This window comes from Triticum aestivum, chromosome 1D (assembly GCF_018294505.1).
Source record: "Triticum aestivum cultivar Chinese Spring chromosome 1D, IWGSC CS RefSeq v2.1, whole genome shotgun sequence".
NCBI classification, from domain to species: Eukaryota; Viridiplantae; Streptophyta; class Magnoliopsida; order Poales; family Poaceae; genus Triticum; species Triticum aestivum.
Genome location: NC_057796.1, coordinates 382,785,643 through 382,806,005, shown reverse-complemented (window position 1 = coordinate 382,806,005; position 20,363 = coordinate 382,785,643). Strand labels below are relative to the sequence as shown.

Sequence of the window (20,363 nt, the reverse complement as noted above, 5' to 3'; positions counted from 1 at the left end):
TAGCCATAGGAACATGTATACATGGAGAAAGTAATAGCAGTAAACTTAAACGATCAAGTGCTAAGCTAACGGAATGGGTCAAGTCAATCACATCATTCTCTAATGGTGTGATCCCATTAATCAAATGACAACTCATGTCTATGGCTAGGAAATTTAACCATTTTTGATTCAACGAGCTAGTCAAGTAGAGGCATACTAGTGACACTCTGTTTGTCTATGTATTCACACATGTACTAATTTTCCGGTTAATATAATTCTAGCATGAATAATAAACATTTATCATGATATAAGAAAATATAAATAACAACTTTATTATTGCCTCTAGGGCATATTTCCTTTAAAAAGAAAGTCAAGTTTATTTGAAAAAACTTCCGAAGTTTTTTGACTTTTTTTTGTAATTATTAATTATTTTTTCCAATTTCTGGGTGTACACCCAGGAATCAAGGGGTATTTCCCCATTCTTGTGTCACTAAATTTGCCGTCGAAAATTTTCGGAGTTGCCATGTGCTCGTACCTATTGTTCGGTACTCCCTTCGTACGGGTGCATAAGTCATGTTACGTTGTGCACCGTGACTAAAGGCGGAGGGGAAAACAAAAATACTTAATATTTATTTACTAATTAATAACATTGCATGCAATAAACTGACCACTGGATGCCATGCTAGGTAGTCTTAAATCATTAAAAACATACACACCCCACGTTTCTTATTGGTTGATTCCTTTATTAATTTCAAGAAATCAGAAACAAGGCGAGAGTTAATGCACAGCGTCTAAGTGTTTTGGAATTATTTGGTTTTCATAAGATGACTTATGGACCGATACGAACGGAGTACAAAGCAGTATTTCAAAAATGAACACCAATGATTACTTGGGAATTTGCGGGAATACCAAGACTCGACACATCTCTGAACTCTTTTCCAGCGGCTTAATTTGTGAGTGTCTTGAGATCCAATAATTTTAGCTGTTCAACAGTACCTGCCGAGCTTGAACATCGTGGTCCATCAGCGATAAGTCAAGATTAGGGTACTAAAAACATCTCGCCGGTAGATGGCAGCGCTGTGGCTGGTAGGATACTAAGGAATCAAGACGGGTCAGTGGTGTTTGCGGCCTACCGCTTCCTGTTCCATTGCAACGAAGCGTTGGAGGCCGTGATTCACGGGTTGATGCAGAGGTATGGCCGGTCATACAACACACTAACAAACCGGTTCTGGTTCAGTCTGACTCTTCTGAGGCACTATTCATTTTATCGGGGAATATGCTCACTCATATGGACATCTTACTTTAGAAATAAAAGAGCTCATGGAGGTTAGGGAGTTTGTTAAACATAGGCTTAGAAGGGAACAAAATTGGGTTGGCTAGTTACAGCCGTACAAAGTCTACTACCGCTGTATGGATCCATAGAGGTCCTCCTGCATTGAGAACTTGTGCCTCTTGATTGTAACCCTGTTACATTGGAATAAAATTCCCTTTTCTCTCACAAAAAAAACATTATAAGTTCACGTTTCTTCGCACCAATGCTGAATTTTGGTACTGATTCATGGCTTGGTCCATAACTGTAGTATAATAAGTTACAAATTCACCTCATAACATAATTACATCCACCACAAATACAATTCTTGGACCATCAGCACCTAAACAAGCTCACGTCAGTACCAACCATAGCTGCCAGCTTAACATGATTGTTGAAGTTAACTTGCCAAGGAAATCGATGATAAGAGCTTGCATATATACAAAGGAAACAACATATAACAATAACAAAAACTACTACATATGTGGAATAGAAGAATTATACTATTTGTTTTTTTACCTGGAGTACAACCATTGTCACCAGAATGGCCACGATGTGATTCCCGCTAGAAACCTTGAATATGTTCAGCTCATCTGTTTCATTGCATTGAACTCATCGAACACCTTAGAAAAGAAAGATGGCATGATATCTATACCCAACTATGTTAACAACATATATTCTGATTCACATTCGACGAAACTATTAAATTACACCGGTACATCAGGAGGTAGTTACTCCTGAACTATAAAATTCAGAATTTAAGCTCCTAATCCTGAATAAATGAATACAGTAAACATGTACAGAAATTGCCAAGTTATGTTCTCTATTGCCCAAACTCTCGCCAAGACTACCTTATCAAAGGATCAAGGAGATACTAGTAACTAGCCAAGTTAGGAGGGATGACAGCCATATCTTGCTTTGTTTCTTCAGATCCAAACACACACTAAAGGCCTTTCTTCCGGATAAAAACTGGTCTGTCAAGCCCTGAAATAGTTACGCTGTACGTCAGATGTAGAAATACATGTCACAATTGCAAGGACAAACATAACTGCTCCCCTCCTCAGTTTATCGCAGAAGATAAATTCCCTCTCTAATACATAATTAATTAATGGAGGCGGTATCCCAGAATAATCTCATACATAATGAAGATGCACGTGTGATGATTTATAAAATGGATTATGTTAACCTTTGAGTCCTTCATTTTCCATGCACGTGGGATTTCCCACGATTTATGCAGGGGCTAAAATATCATACTGTTGAGCACCAGAATCAGCTCTTTCAGTCCTCGGTTTCACAGGAACAATTCATCTTATGACTGCCGTAAAATTCAGTACATACTACTAACACAAATTTCACTCTCCAACTAAGATTTTTAATAAGGCACTTTTCGCTACTAATATTACCAAGCATAATCAAATTCTCCCTCCGTTCCTTTATATAAGGTGTATTTGTATTTTCAAAAGTCAAATGAGTGAATGTTTGACCCATTTTTTAGAAAGATATATCAATATCCACAATACGAAATTTATACCATTTGATCCATCATGAAAAATGGTTTCATATTTTATCTATTAGGTATTGCAGAAGTTGTTATTTTATTATATAATCTTGGTCAAACATTCAAATGGTTGACTTGCACAGACATCAATACACCTTATATTCTGGAATGGAGGGAGTATCTCACAATATCAGCAGGCATTCAACAAGGTGGACCATCAACATGCATTTTTGGAACTAGAATGTGGCACAGAGAAATATGATCAACAACTAGGGAGTGGAAATTATTGATCTTCTATTACAAAGGGATAACAGTTAGTACTTAGTACTCCCTCCGTAAAGAAATATAAGAGTGTTTAGATCACTAAAGTAGTGCTTTAGTGATCTAAACACTCTAATATTTCTTACAGAGGGAGTAGCATCTAAGGCCTAATATAAATAAAGGCTTGTGTGACTGACAGGCAAACAACAACCAATTAAAACAATTTTTTTCTGCAGAACCTAAATATTGTACAAGGAACATCTTTACCTCTCGTGTGAAAGAAACCCTATGCACACAAGGTTAGACAATTAAAAATACATAGTTTATATTACCGGAAGTAAAAGGAATGCACCTTTAGTTTGAAATGGAATATCTGAAAAGCCTACCTTACAGGGAGATTTCAAAAGAATTATCATGGAACCTTGATTTAAATCTTTTCAACTTGCTGATTGCTGGATTATCAAGGAGATGAAGGAGAAGAGGGTTAAGTCCTCTTGGTTTGTGGGTTGAGTCGACCAAAAATTCAGCAAATATTAACAGTCGTTCTCATTGCAATGGAAATAAATCCATCTGGAAACTGCTAGGAGCCAAGCATTGCTCCAGACAACATGAAACACAGAACAAAAGTTAAATTACTCATGTCATCAGATGGATAATCACAATAATTTTACTTGTGACATTGGGGTAGAGGTGGGATGCAAATCCTCACAATGGCAAAGTGTTGGTATGGCGCTAGCTAAGCTTGTAATTACTGTTGCTCCCCAGAAGCTCGAGACACTGCCGTTCAAATAAATCCAACTTGAATTCTGTGAAGTTGGCTAATGGCAACTAAACAAGAAAATTATGTGATGCACTGTATCTGGACTTCTGGAGTGAGCAGAGATTTGGGAGCATTACTGAAGAATATATGTGATTCTAAAGAATACACACGCAATGAAAAAGGGCTGAGAAACTCTGTCCTTGCCAGAATCCGTACCACCCTCGAGGGGACGCAGGCCTTCCACCGGCAGGAAGATGCGATGCCCCAGGCCCGAATCCTCTACGGTCGATTTCACACGCTGATGCCCACCCCCGAATCAACCAAGAGCAGAAGCACAACAGTAGGGACGCTGTAATGTGTCGCTGCAAAGCCGAGGCCCCGATTCCTCCGCGGCTGAAGCCAAGCGCCAACGAGGACACCCAACGCAAAACCGCCCGCTCGCGACCGAAACCGACGACCCTCGCCTCCGACCTCGATGCTGCTGGTAGTGGAGCCCTCGTTTCCCAGAAACTGCGGGGAGGCTAGCTCGCAATACCCACGACCAAATTTTCTTTTCCTCGCTAACATAAAAAAAACATTGTCTGCCAGCCGTGGTGGGAATTGTTTTTTTCTTTTGGTGGGGCAACCAAGCGAATACGAAGGGAGTCCGGCTCGGTGGGTCGTTCGACTGCGATGAAGAATAAGTTATTCTTCACCCAAGGTAATATATATTAGAGAGAGAGAGAGAGAGAGAGAGAGAGAGAACTGGAACAGGGGCTCCAAGAGGAGGAAGCAAGCGAGGGGAGGAGGCGGCTGCGTCATTTGCTCTGCCTGCTTCTCTGCACTTACGTGGCAGCCGGGGTTCTGGTTCAAGCCAAAGGGGAGCAGCCGCCGTTTGAGGCGCCCTGACTTCCCTTCATCTTCTTCAGCAGCCTGTGCTGGACAAGGGGAGATAAAGCCCCACAGTTCCGCACCTGCTGCTCCTTGCGCCCCACGCCGACCTCTCCTCCACCCGCGATGCATGCACCGCCTAGAGCTCGGGCCTCGATGCTCCCTGCACCGCTAGCCTAATGACCGTCTCTACGACTCCGAGCGTCTCCGCCGACCCCGAGTATGCTAACGACATGATCATCAATGGCGACGACCCTCAGTATATTGCCTTTGTGAAGGCACGTCTTAGTGAGCAGTTTCTGATGTCTGATTTTGGCCTACTTTCTTGGGATAGAGGTCTCTTCTACCTCTGATGGCTTTTTTATTATCCAAGAAAAATATATCCAGAATCTTCTTGCTCATGCTGCTCTTATTGATGAGTGCACTGTTGAGACTCCCATGGAGCTCAATGTTCACCTTCATGCTAGTGATGGTGACCCTTGTCTACTCCGACGTGTTATCGTCATCTTGTTGGGAGTCTTGTTTATCTAGATGTTACTCATCCAGATATCTCCTATCCCGTCCATAGTTTTGAGTCAGTTTGTCTTTGCACCCACATTGGTTCACTATAGTCACCTCCTCCTTCGTGTTCTCTGATATCTTCATGGCACGATCTCTCAGCGTATGTTCTTTCCCTGCTCTAGTTCATTACAGCTTCAGGCCTATTCAAATGCTACGTGGACTAGTGATCCCTCGGATCATCGTTCACTTTTTGCTTACTGTGTTTTTCTTGGTAGTTCTCTCACTGCCTCGAAGACAAAGAAACAGACTACAGTTTCACATTTGAGTGCAAACGCTAAGCCTCGAGCTATGGCTCTTTTGACGGCAGGGGTGACTTGGTTACGGTGGTTACTTCAGAAGTTTGGTATTTCTGTCACTACACCTACTTTGCTCTTATTTGGCAATACAGGTGCTCACAGTGTTGCGCGCGACCCAGCGAAGAATGAGCTCACCAAGCATATTGGTGTTGATGCTTTTTTGCGTGTGCTGGTGTGAGCTCACCAAGCATATTGGTGTTGATGCTTTTTTGTGTGTGCTGGTGTGCAAAATTCGGGTTATTGCTCCTCAGTATGTGCCTTCAGAGTTATAGTTGGCAGATTTCTTTAGGAAGGCCCAAACTAGAGCACAACACGACTTCTATATCTATCTCTCCAAGCTCGGTGTGGTTGATCCACCATGAGTTTGAGGGGGAGTTAAGAGCTATATATTTAGTCGTGTACCCATCTGTATTTTCCCCGCTCTATAAAGGTTTTTTTGCATATTGTAAAACACTTGTACGTGTATACAATGGCATATGGCCACCTGGAAATACAGTTGCATATTTCCTAACAGGTATCTCCCTCCTTGTTAATGGCCAAAAACTTCTTAGCACTTTGTCCTTTCATGTTCCTCAACATACCATGCAGCTCATTTCTGGTGGTCAGATTGTTGGCTCTGGTTGTCGGGTAATTTTCGACTTTGACTCATGCTTTGTTTCGGACCGTCACACTAGTGCTGGTCCTCGATGTCATAACTCCCAGGGCCTCTGGGAGCTTGACTGGCTTGACTTTCCCTCCGTTGCCACCACCGCCAATCTCTCCACCTCTGTTGCCTTGTCTACCAACTCTTTTCAGCAGTGGGATCATCGCCTTAGTTACTTGTGTTACTCTCGTCTCTCATCCTTAGTTCGGCGTGGTCTCTTGAAACGTGTGAGGCCTTAATGCACTGACTCGAAGCTTTGCCCTCTGTGTTCACCTTAGGCAACCGTATGTGGTCCTTTTGCTGATGCAGATCTCCTCCAAAAGCTGAGTTGCGCTCCTCGCAACCTGGTTCTTGGGTCGTTACCGGTGACTCCAACTTGATCTAGCAAGCGGGGGCGTGTAAGAATAATGCTAACCTAAAAAGAAGATAGATGGGCAGATTTCACCATTTCCTTGATGACCTTGGGCTTCGCGAGATCAACCTCATCAGGCGGCGCTACAATTCGAGCAACGAGCGACGATCAGCAATGTTGGTGCGGCCAGACCGCTTATTCTGTTCAACGAATTGGGGGTAATGACATCCTAGTTGCTTTTCCGCGCGGATACTCCATGGCATTAGATTTAGCCTGTATACCACACCAGTCCCACTTCAAGGATATCTAGCCGAATTTTGATCGCTTCCGCCAGGTGGTTGCTGATGCCTAGCATGTGTCGTCGCACCTTCGCCAACTGTAACGTTTGGGTGTCCTACTGAAGCATATGGACAACACATTGCAGCTGTGCAGCGATCGGCATATTGGCAGCATCAAGCTACAACAGCTCATGGCTAAGGAAATCATTTTTCAGCTCAACGCGGTGCAGGAGTCCCGACAGCTGTACCAAAAGGAGTTTAATCTGCTCAAAGAGTTGAAGCTTAAGTTGCTTGGTTTGGCCTCCCTCAAGTGCATCATCCCCCGCCAGCCCTCCACTTCCACTAGCTAGCCGAGGGAGACACAAACACGTGCTACTTCTACATCCATGCGTGCCACTGCCACTGCAAAAAACAAATGGTTGCCATTGCCCGTGACAGTATTGTCGCCTTGACCCATGAGGATAAGGAGTAGACGTTGGCAGACTACTCGTCCATCATGGGTTGCGCCATCCCTCGTAGAGTTGTTTTACCAACTCACTTTGGAGATCTTCGAAGATGAGCTTCCGTAGTCGTCCACCAGCTCTATTTGCTTATACCGGGTTGCCTCGTCGAGCCTAACGATGCCATCATCGTCTTGGTGCCAGAGAAGAAAAACTCAAACAAGGTCACGCACTTCCACCTGATCTGTTTGCCGCATACCTTTGGTAGGCTTTTCTCCAAGTTGCTTGCTCTCCACGTCATGCCTCGGCTCCCAGAACTGATCAAGGAAAACCAGAGCTCCTTCATGCTCACCACTAAGGGCTTCCACATTAGACACATCGCAACCCTCGTGCTCAAGGTTGACACTGCGAAGGCATTCGATTCAGTCTCATGGCCCTTCATCCTATGGTCTCACGGCACGCCGGCACTGGCAGAAGGTTCGACGAGTTGGTGTGGATGATTCTACCATAGACACCCTCAACAGGGTGCCCGGGAGGCATATTCTTCACCTTCATGGCATGTGGCAAGGTGACCCCCTTTTGTCTTTGTTGTTTCTTCTTTGTGCTGGAGGTGCTCAACGCCTTGCTGGTCCATGCAAAGAGCATTGTCATGTTAGAGCAAACGTGCTGGCATGGCGTCAAGCACCTCATGTCAGTGTACAATGCCGACATGGTCGTCGTCCTGTCTTCGACGTGCGGCAACCTGGTCTTGGTGGCACGTCGAGCTTATGCACCAACTTCGACAAGTGTTCCTTTCCACCAATCTATTGCAGCATCACCGAAATTTAAGTGATTAAGCTAAGTTTCACATGTGCTTTCCCAGCGCTCCCGTGCACCTACCTTAGCCTCCCTTGTTGTGCAAGATTCGCACAGTCCACATGTAGCCTCTTCTAGACAAAGTTCTCAACTGCATCCCCACTTGGATTGAGAATCTACTAAACATGGGAGGCTGGCTCATGCTTGTCAAATTAGTACTTCTTCCCATCCCAGTTTATCAAGCCATTGCCATGCAACTGCCTCTGTGTTTACTTGCGGCGGTTGAGAAGTACATTCGCGTTTTCCTTTAGAGCGGGACCGACATAGTCAGCGACGGGCAATGCATGGAGCAAGGTGTGCTTCATGTGGAACTCAGCGGCTTCAAGATCCTTAGGTACATCTCTCATTTGCTGGGTAGATTCCTTGTTGAGCAGGGCACACTTCCTCAGTTCTCTTGTCCCGGTGCTCATGCGCAGAAGGGTGTTGCTGAGCGCAAGCAACGTCACCTTCTTGAGGCGGTTCGTGCGTTGATGATTGCCGCCTCTCTTCCACCTCACTTTTCGGTTGAGGTAGTTTCTACTTCTACCTATCTCATCAACATTAATCCTTCCTCTGCTCTACAGACTGGCATTCCCCTGGAGCATCTTTTTGGTTGTTCTCTTGACTACTCAACACTTCCTTTGTTTGGTTGCATTTGCTACATTCTTCTTGCCCCCCATGGATGCACCAAACTAACTACTCAGTCTGTTGAATGTGTCTTCTTAGGTTACAATGATGCAAGGGCTATTTGTGTTGGGAACCTGTCAGTCATAGGATGCACATTTCTTGGGATGTGACTTTTGATGAGTTTCGTCCTTTATATCCACGTCCATCCTCTCCTTTGAGCGTTTCATCTCAATAGTGATTGCGGCTGGTTTTTCGGTGAGTGCTCATGCTCCTGCACTTTTTGTCTACATTTCAACTCGTGGGCGAACTCTTCTTCTATATGTCGATCATCACCGACAACGATTCTAAGTACATTGCCTTTGTGAAGGCTCGTCATAGTGAGTTTCTTATGTCTGATCTTGGTCCTCTTCACTACTTTCTTGAAATTGAGGTTTCTTCTACCTTTAATGGCTTCTTTATTTCCCAAGAGAAGTATATCCAGGATTTTCTTGCTCTTACTGATAAGCGCACTATTAAGACTCCTATGAAGCTCAAAGTCCACCTTTGTATCCACCTCCGCTCCCTACCAGTCCGGCTGGGCATCCGTTGCCTGGTTGTGGGTTACTATGTGTGCTGCCTCGATCCCACATCTTGTCTTCCCTTGTTAGACGGCCACATCACCGCACACTCGGGCACCACCATCGGCGAGCAGGAGCACGAGCAAGCGTCCTTTCAACCTTGTTCAGTCTGATGTCTGGGGTCCATCTCCCTTTGCCTTGGAAGGAGGTCATCACTAGTATATTATCTTGATAGATGATTTCTCTAAACACACATGGATATACTTTATTTCTTCCAGGCCTGGGCCCATGGGCGTGCAGTCCGTGCGACGGAGCATGGCCAATTTCCAGGGGCCATGAAATTCCTAGCACAAGGCAGCCCATAGCACGCAGCAGCCAGCATGCTTGCTACTCGATATCCAGCATGAGCCCGTAAACCGCCCCGCTACCGCTAGCGCGTCTAGCCGTCCAGGCTGCATAGAGTCTCCCATGGAGCCCAGACGTCGAGCAATCAAGGCATCGAGCCATCGAGGACACCAGGTCGAGTGGAGGAGTCCTCTTCAACGCCGCCTCCTGCCCTCATCTCTTGTCTGTTCGTCTCCTCTCCTCTTTTTCCAGTACGACGCTTGAAGCTCGGCGATCCTCCATCGATCCATCCCCATCCAATTCAGCATGTGACACTTCTACCAGCTGTCGGCCATCGATCCGTGAGTCCCGCAGATCGCATTCCATCTAGCAATTTTAATTAATGCCAATAGCTTGTTGTTAATTCTGTTATACATCTTTTCTATACATGTTTCAAGATCCAAGTCATGTCTTCTCAAGATAAAGAACATGAATCCGGTTACCAAAAGCGTTTGAAAAAAACAAAAAACAGAGAAGTTAGGTCGATTACAGAAAGGAGCCATGGATAAGTTTGTTGCAAAAGTACCACACGTGTCCTCTAATAATCAATCACGGGATCAAGGCCTCACGGTTGATAATAATGTTGACCCTGATGTTGGCAATGATCATAGAGATGAACAAGCAGAGAAGGAAAATAATGATGAGGTTGATGATGATCTTATTGGTAACACAAACATTGATATGGATAATAATGGTGATGACATCGGGACAACTAGTATTGATGTTAACTCAAATACTTCACCTGTTGCAGATGTCGGTGGTTCTTTTCATGTAAATATATTTGATCCAAGAAATTAGGGTTCTCTTGATCCCAAGCAGATTGACATTTTAGCACAAAAGGGCCCTAAAAGAGACTCACAATTTCAGAAAGGTCCTAAGGATAGATATTCTAGCAGGTTTTTCTGCACTATTCTATACTAGAATTATGTCAAATGGGGAGCATTGCGATAGAGATTGGTTTGTCTATTCTAAGGACCTCAATAGACTATTTTTCTTTGGTTGTAAATTATTTACAAAAGGGCATAGAAAAGGTCAGTTGGCAAACGAGGGGTGTGATGATTGGATACATCTTGGCAGTACACCTAAAGAGCATGAGATATTATATATTGTTAATTTAGTAAGCAAACACTTGCAAGCAAAGGATATGCTTATAGATGTTGCTATTGAGAAAGTGAAAGGGTTGATTTTTTTTCGAAGGGTATAGAGAAAGTGGCTAGTTAGAAGCATTGGAGATAGCAAAAAAAATTGTACTTGATATGGTTATTAGTACAAGATTTCGTGAAAGACGAGAAATTAGAAGAAAGAGACATTTTGATGAGAACCCAGATGACACAAATGTTGCCACACAGTCTGCAGAGGAATCATTTAGAAACGGTTATTTTACAACTATTGTTGATCAAGCAATTATGTCACTTACAAGCAGATTTGAACAATATGAGGTTAGCAGGAAGATTTTCGTTTCTTATTTACTTCCAAATCATTGCAGTCATTGGATAATGAGAGCTTGAAATCTTCTTGTGATAAACTTGAGGCAGCCCTTAAAAAAGATGGCAAATCTGACATTGATGCCAATGAACTGCAGTGGAGTTGAGGTTACTTAAAGATTCCATTCCAAAGGATGATATGGGGCCCAATGCAGGTGCTTTCCCAATGCAGGTGTTGCATACATATTTCTATTGACCATTCATGTGACTGTTGCATCAGCAGAAAGAAGCTTTTCAAAATTAAAGCTATTGAAGTCCTATATGTGTACTACAATGACACAACAAAGGCTTATTGATTTGGGCACAATAGCACTTGAGAGTGAAGTGTTGGAGAACATTGATTACGAGGATATAATTGAAGATTTCATTTCAAAGAACACTAAAAGAATGTTGTTATTCAAGTAAAGAATATTCAACCAAGCTTCGAATATGTATGATTCTTGAATATATTCCTTGCTATGTAAGACATTATGATATATACACTACACCTGTTTAATTTTCTATTGTGGGGATGAGTTTCGCACAGGGACTCTAATTTTGCTGGCCCGGCCCTGATTTCTCCCATAGTGAGGTCTTATCTATATATAAGCATTTTGCTGCCATGGTTCACACTCAGTTCTCTACGCCTATTCGTGTGTTCTATGCTGACTCTGCTGGAGAATATATATAGATGATTTATCTTGACACACATTGATATGCTTTATTTCTCCCCGTAGCGAGGTCTTATCTAGATATGTCTTTTGCTGCCATGGTTCACACTCTGTTCTCTACGCCTATTCATGTGTTCTATGCTGACTTTGCCCGAGAATATATTCTCCAAGCTGTTACGTGTAGTCCTTGCTCAGTTCTCTTGTCCTGGTGCACATGCTTAGAATGGCGTGGCTGAGTGCAAGCATCGTCACCTTCTTGAGACGGCTCGTCCGTTGATAGTCACTAACTCTCTTCCGCCGCACTTTTGGGTCGAGTCTGTCTCCACTTCCATCTGTCACATCAATCTTCAGCAATCCACTGCTCTGCAGGGTGGCACTCCTTTCAAGCGTCTATTTGATTGTTTCCTTATTATTTGGCACTTCAATTGTCTGGTTATGTTTGTTATGTCCTTCTTGCCCCACATGAATGCACCAAACTGACTGCTCAGTCTGTAGAGTGTCTCTTCTTAGGATACAACGATGAGCACATGCGATATCGTTGTTGGGATCATGTTGGTCCCCAGATGCCTACTTCTCGGGATATGACTTTTGATGAGTTTCTTCCTTCTACCTTTGTCCATCTTCCTCGACCTTTCCGGTTTGGCAAAAAACAAAAAGATAGCGAAAAACAGATAAAAGATGAAACTAAAAAACCGGTTGGAACGATCCCCAATCCCTGAGCGCTTCTAGAAAATTGAGTGATTCTTCATCTCGTGATGCTTCTTCGTCGACCTCTTCAATTGAGCCCCTAACTACGCTAGAGATTACATGAGGTCAATGTCTGGTAGCTGCTTCTTTTGGTTCTCCATCGATAGGTTTTCAAGGTTTTGCTACTTACTCTAATGGTACCAAGAGACCACTTTACAATATCAGGTACACCTCCATGTATCCTTGGTCATACAACTTATGATTCTTCTAATTTGTCCTCCAATCCACCTCCATATTCTCCTATTCATGTTCTTACTGCCGATCGTACTTCCCTCCCAGTAGATAGTAAAGGCACTCTTTGGCACTTTGACTACTCGTGGTCCGCATGTTGTGGATTCTTCTAATGAGCCATCTCCCTCGACTATTATATCTTCTTTTGTTGGCAACACACTTCCTCCAGCTCACCCTACTTATGGCTTTCCAGCTCGCCCGCTTCTGCCTATTGACCGCTAAGGTTACTGCGCAGCTCTTCCCGAGACGACTTCTTACCGTGAGGTCGTTCATATCAAATGGCTGCATGTGATGGCATCGAAGATTGATGCTCTTGCCCGCATCGGCACGTGGAATCTCATTTCCCTTCCTCCTCGTGCTTGTCTCATCACTTGTAAGTGGGTCTACAAGGTTAAGACTGATGATACTCTTGAATGTTACAAAGCTCGTTTAGTAGTGAGAACATGGTCATGACTACGATGAGACATTTGCTCCTATATATATGGCCCACACAGCCACTCTTCCCACACTTCTCAATGTGGCTTCTATTCGCCGCTAGTCTGTCTCTCAGCTTGATGTCAAGAATGCCAACAAGTAGCCACCACCTGGGTTCTCTTCCTGATGGCATGGTTTGTCGTCTCCGTCACTGTCCATAGGGCCCTAAGCCAACCCTCTGCCTGGTTTGAGCGCTTCGTCTCAATGGTGATTGCGGCTGGTTTTTGGCGAGTGCTCATGATCCTGCACTTTCAGTCCACCATTCAACTGGTGGTCGAACACTTCGTCTACATGTCAATCATCACTGGCGACGACTCTTAAGTACATTGCCTTCGTGAAGGCTCGTCATAGTGAATTTCGTATGTCTGATCTTGATCCTCTTCGCTACTTCCTTGAGATTGTTCATTACTGCCTAAGAGAAGTATATCCAGGATCTTCTTGCTCGTGCTACACTTACTAATGAGCGCACTGTTGAGACTCCTATGGAGTCAACGTCCACCTTTGTGCCCACCTCCGCTCCATGCAAGTCTAGATGGGCATCCTTTGCCTTGCTGAGGGTTGCTATGAGCACTGTCTCAATCTTACATCCCGTGTTCCCTTGTTGCGCGACACCATAACCACACGGTCGAGCACCACCAATGGTGAGCAATAGCTCGAACAGTTGACACGTACCTGGATTATGCACGGGACGAGCCGAGGACAAGGCACCACCTAAAGCCAGGACCAAGGGCGCATAGTAGGAGAACCTGGGGTGCTTCATCAAGTGTGTGGCACACAACCCGCAAACAGGAGAAGAACACCAAGCCGAATCGGCAGGGTACGAAGAGTGCATAGGCACGTGGGATGTTGGATCAAGTCCCTTCGCTGCTATCGCCGCCGGTCTTAGACTCTGTTGCCTTGCCTATCAGCTATTTTCAGCACTGGCATCATCGCCTTGGGTCACCTGCGTCCATCTTCCTCGACCTTTTCAATGGAGTAAATCTCTATTTTTTTAAGTCCAACACTCCTATCACTCCCTTATCCATTCGTTGTACTGCTCCTGCTTCTCCGATAATTGCAGATCCAATGCCATCATCTCCTATGATTTCCTCACCTCGCTTATCACAAGATTCTACACCTTCATTAGTTGTGGCTTCCTTGTCTCCATCACCTGAGTTTATCCCGATGATTTCTGCTCGTATTCTTCCATCTTTTCCTCACTTTTATATACACGGTCGCATGTTGTGAATGTGTCTACTGATGTGCCACTTCCCCTCTTAGCCTACTTATGGCTTGCTTCCTCGCCCGCTTCCGCCTGTTAACCGCCTTGGTCTTCGAAGCGTTGGCGCTGATGTTCTTCAGCTGACTTCTTATCGTGATGTTATTCATACCAAATGGCACCTTGCGATGGCAGAGGAGATTGTTGCTCTTGAGCGCATCGGCACGTGGGATATTGTTTCTCTTCCTCCTCGTGTTCGTCCCATCACTTGGTGGGAATGTTATGACTCACTTTGACTTTTTATATGTTCCTTCTTTTGCACATGTTCCTCGACTCACTACACTCGTGGTCCGCGTGTTGTGGATTCTTCTGATAAGCCATCTCCCTCGACTATGATATCTTCTTTCGTTGGCAAGGCACCGCCTCCAGCTTAGCCTACTTATGGCTTTCGAGCTCACCCGCTTCTACCTATTGACCGCTATGGTTACTGCGCAGCTCTTCCCGAGACGACTTCTTGTCGTTAGGTTGTTCATCCCAAGTGGATGCATGTGATGGCATAGAAGATTGATGCTCTTGCCCGAATCGAAACGTGGAATCTCATTTCCCTTCCTTCTCGTGCCCTTCCTACAAGCTTAAGAGTGATGATACTCTTGAGCGTTACAAAGCTCGTTTAGTGGTGAGAACATGGTCATGACTACAAAGAGACATTTGCTCCTATATATATGGCCCACGTGACCACTCTCCGCACACTTCTCAATGTGGCTTCTATTCGCCGCTAGTCTGTCTCTCAACTTGATGTCAAGAATGCCTACAAGTAGCCACCACCTAGGTTCTCTTCCTAATGGCATGGTTTGTCGTCTTCATCACTGTCTATATGGCCCTAAGCAAACCCCTCGTGCCTGGTTTGAGCGCTTCGTCTAGTTTTTGGCGAGTGCTAATTATCCTACACTTTCAGTCCACCATTCAACTCGTGGTCGAACACTTCTTCTACATGTCGATGATCACTGGCAACGACTCTAAGTACATTGACTTGGTGAAGGCTCGTTATAGTTAATTTCTTATGCCCAATCTCGGTCCTCGTCGGTATTCGTGGAGATAGAGGTTCTACATCTAATGACTTCTTTAGTTTCTAAGAGAAGTATGTCCAGGATCTTCTTACTCGTGCTACTCTTACTGATGACCGCACGGTTGAGACTCCTATGGAGTCAACGTCCACCTTTGTGACCACCTCGCTCCCTACCAGTCTGGATGGACTTCCTTTGCCTTGCTGCGGGTTGCTATGAGCATTGTCTCAATCCTACATCTCGTGTTCTCTATTTGTGTGACACCATAATCGCACGCTCGAGCACCAGCAATGGTGAGCAGGAGCTCGGACAGTCAAGGCGTACCTGGATTATGCACGGGACGAGCCGAGGACAACCCGCAAACAGGAAAAGAACACCCAGCCAGATCGGCGGGGTACGAAGAAGCAAGTGGGATGCCAGATCAAGTCCCTCTACTGCCAGTGCCGCCAGTCTCTGCCTCTGTTGCCTTGTCTACCAGATATTTTCAAGAGTGGCATCATCGCCTTGGGTCACTTGCGATCTCTCATCCTTAGTTCGACGTGATCTTCTTGGTGAGTGCTCATTATCGTGCTCATTATCCTACACTTTCGGTCCACCATTCAATTCGTGGTCGAACACTTCTTCTACATGTCAATCATCACTGGCAACGACTCTAAGTACATTGCCTTGGTGAAGGCTCGTGGTCGAACACTTCTTCTACATGTCGATCATCACTGGCACCAGGATCATCACTAGCAACGTCCACCTTTGTGACCACCTCCGCTCCCTACCAGTCTGGATGGGCATCCTTTGCCTTGCCGCGGGTTGCTACAAGCACTGTCTCAATCCCACATCCCGTGTTCCCTTTATGTGTGACACCATAACCGCACGCTCAAGCGCCACCAATGGTGAGCAGGAGCTCGGACAGTCGACGCGTACCTGGATTATGCACGAGACGAGCCGAGGACAGGCGCTACCTAAAGTCGAGGCCAAGGGCGCACAGTAGGAGAACCTGGGGTGCTTAATCAAGCACGTGGCACACAACCCACAAACAGGAAAGGAACACCTAGCCAGATCGGCGGGGTACGAAGAGTGCACAGTCAAGTGGGATGCCGGATCAAGTCCCTCTACTGCCAGTGCCGCCAGTCTCTGCCTCTGTTGCCTTGTCTAACAAATAGTTTCAAGAGTGGCGTCACCGCCTTGGGTCACTTGTGATCTCTCATCCTTAGTTTGACGTGATCTTCTTGGATCCGTTTTCGATGATGTCTCTAATACGTGGTCCAGTTACCTTATGCTCATTGCGAGACAATGTCTCAGCGTCCTTTAGACCTTGATCACTCTGATCTCGAGGGATCATCTCCCTTTGCCTCCGCTAGTGATTTCTCTCTACACACCTGGATATATACTTTATTTCTTCTCATAGCGAGGTCTTATCTATAAGCCTTTTGATGCCATGGTTCACACTCAATTCTCTACGCCTATTCATGTGTTCTATGGTGACTCAGGTGGAGAGTATATCTCCAAGCTGTTGCATGGAATCCTTGCTGAGCAGACTTTGGTTCTCTTATCCTGGTGCTCATGATCTAAATGGTGTGGCTGAGCGCAAGCATCGTCACCTTCTTGAGACGGCTCCTCCATTGATGGTCACCGCCTCTCTTTCACCGCACTTGTGGGTCGAGTCTGTCTCCAATTCCATCTATCTCATCAACCTTCAGCAATCCATTACTCTGCAGGGTGGCGCTCCTTTCGACCGTCTATTTGATTCTTTCCTGATTATTCAGCGCTTCAATTGTTTGGTTGTGTTTGCTATGTCCTTCTTACCCACGTGAACGCACCAAACTGACTACTCAGTCCGTTGAGTGTGTCTTCTTAGGATAAACGATGAGCATAAGGGATATCATTATTGGTATCATGTTGGGCGTCGGATGCCTATTTCTCGGGATATGACTTTCGATGAGTCTCATCCTTCTACCCGCGTCCATCTTCCTCGACCTTTTCAATGGAGGAAATCTCTTCTTTTTTTAAATCCAACACTCATGTCACTCCCTTATCCATTCATTGTACTGCTCCTACTTCTCCGATAATTGCAGATCCAATGCCATCATCTCCTATGATTTCCTCACCTCGCTTATCACAAGATTCTACACCTTCATCAGTTGTGGCTTCCTTGTCTCCATCACCTGAGTTTATCCCGATGATTTCTGCTCGTATTCTTCCGTCTTTTCCTCACTTTTATATACATCGTCTGCGTGTTGTGAATGTGTCTACCGATGTGCAACTTCCCCTCTCGGCCTACTTATGGCTTGCTTCCTTGTCCGCTTCCGCATGTTGACCGCCTCCTTAGTCTTCCAAGCGTTGGCGCTGGTGTTCTTGAGCCGACTTCTTATCGTGATGTTATTCATACCAAATGGCACCTTGCGATGGCAGAGGAGATTGTTGCTCTTCAGCACATCGGCACGTGGGATATTGTTTCTCTTCCTCCTCGTGTTCGTCCCATCACTTGGTGGGAATGTTATGACTCACTTTGACTTTTTATATGTTCCTTCTTTTGCTCATGTTCCTCGACTTTACTACACACATGGTACGCGTGTTGTGGATCCTTCTGATAAGCCATCTGCCTCGACTATTATATCTTCTTTCGTTGGCAACGCACCGCCTCCAGCTTAGTCTACTTATGGCTTTCGAGTTCGCCCACTTCTACCTATTGACCGCTATGGTTACTACGCAGCTCTTCTAGAGACGACTTCTTGCCGTGAGGTTGTTCATCCCAAATGGCTACATGTGATGGCATCGAAGATTGATGCTCTTGCCGCATCGGCACGTGGAATCCCATTTCCCTTCCTCATTCTCGTCTCATCACTTGTAAGTGGGTCTACAAGGCTAAGACTGATGATACTCTTGAGCATAACAAAGCTCGTTTACTGGTGAGAACATGGTCATCACTACAAAGAGACATTTACTCCTATATATATGGCCGACATGACCACTCTTCGCACACTTCTCAATGTGGCTTCTATTCGCCGCTAGTCTGTCTCTCAGCTTGATGTCAAGAATGCCTACAAGTAGCCACCACCTCGGTTCTCTTCCTAATAGCATGGTTTGTCGTCTTCGTAGCTGTCTATATGGCCCTAAGCAAACCCCTCGTGCCTGCTTTGAGCGCTTCGTCTCAGTGCTGATTGCGGCTAGTTTTTGGCGAGTGCTCATTATCCTACACTTTCGGTCCACCATTCAATTCGTGGTCGAACACTTCTTCTACATGTCAATCATCACTGGCAACGACTCTAAGTACATTGCCTTGGTGAAGGCTCGTGGTCGAACACTTCTTCTACATGTCGATCATCACTGGCACCAGGATCATCACTAGCAACGTCCACCTTTGTGACCACCTCCGCTCCCTACCAGTCTGGATGGGCATCCTTTGCCTTGCCGCGGGTTGCTACAAGCACTGTCTCAATCCCACATCCCGTGTTCCCTTTATGTGTGACACCATAACCGCACGCTCAAGCGCCACCAATGGTGAGCAGGAGCTCGGACAGTCGACGCGTACCTGGATTATGCACGAGACGAGCCGAGGACAGGCGCTACCTAAAGTCGAGGCCAAGGGCGCACAGTAGGAGAACCTGGGGTGCTTAATCAAGCACGTGGCACACAACCCGCAAACAGGAAAGGAGCACCCAGCCATAACGGCGGGCTACGAAGAGTGCACACGCAAGTGGGATGCCGGATCAAGTCCCTCTACTGCCAGTGCCACCAGTCTCTGCCTCTGTTGCCTTGTCTACTAGATATTTTCAAGAGTGGCATCATCACCTTGGGTCACTTGTGATCTCTCATCCTTAGTTCGACATGATCTTCTTGGATCCGTCTCCGGTGATGTCTCTAATATGTGGTCCAGTTACCTTATACTCATGGCGAGACAATGTCTCAGCATCCTTTAGACATTGTTCACTCTGATCTCGAGGGATCATCTCCATTTGCCTCCGCTAGTGACTTCTCTCAACACACCTGGATATATACTTTATTTCTTCTCGTAGTGAGGTCTTATCTATAAGCCTTTTGCTGCCATGCTTCACACTCAATTCTCTACGCCTATTCATGTGTTCTATGGTGACTCTGGTGGAGAGTATCTCCAAGCTGTTGTGTGGAATCCTTGGTGAGCAGACTTTGGTTCTCTTTGTTAGGAATATGCAACTTGTATTCCCATGGGGCCATAGGCCAGTATATATACATGTACAGGTGCAGGAAATATGCAGAAAACCCCTTATACAATGGGGTAAAGACAAAAGGCTACATGGCTATATATACTACTCTAACACCCCCCCCCTCAAACTCATGGTGGATGAACAACACTGAGTTTGGAGAGATAGAAGCCATGTTGTGCTCTAGTCTGGGCCTTCGTAAAGAAATCCGCCAGCTATAACTCGGAAGGCACATACTGAAGAGCAATAACCTGATCCTGCACACCAGCGCGCACATAAAAAGCATCAACACCAATATGCTTGGTGAGCTCATGCTTCACAGGGTCACGCGCAATGCTAATAGTAGGTGTAGTGACAGAAACACCAAAATCCTGAAGTAACCACCGTAACCAAGTCACCTCTGCCGTCAAAAGAGCCATAGCTCGCAACTCAGCCTCTGCACTCGAACGGGAAACTGCGGTCTGTTTCTTCGTCTTCCAGGCAATGAGAGAACCACCAAGGAAAACACAGTAAGCAAAAAGTGAACGGCGATCCGAGGGATCACTAGCCCACGTAGCATACGAAAAGGCCTGAAGCTGTAATGAACTGGAGCGAGGAAAGAACAAACGGTGAGAGATCGTGCCACGAAGATATCGGAGAACACGAAGGTGGTGACTGTAGTGGACTGAAGTGGGAGCAGAGACAAACTGAC

The 20,363-nt window shown here is 45.5% G+C and overlaps 1 long non-coding RNA gene across 1 annotated transcript; it reads right to left on the bottom strand.

Annotated features, from left to right (window-relative positions):
- Window positions 1-1,446: 1,446 nt before the first annotated feature.
- Window positions 1,447-19,858, bottom strand: LOC123182251 (uncharacterized). The gene is made up of 2 exons (XR_006492075.1): window positions 3,434-19,858; window positions 1,447-2,272 (listed from the first exon to the last, which is right to left on the bottom strand). It is a non-coding gene; the product is annotated as an uncharacterized lncRNA (long non-coding RNA).
- Window positions 19,859-20,363: the final 505 nt, after the last annotated feature.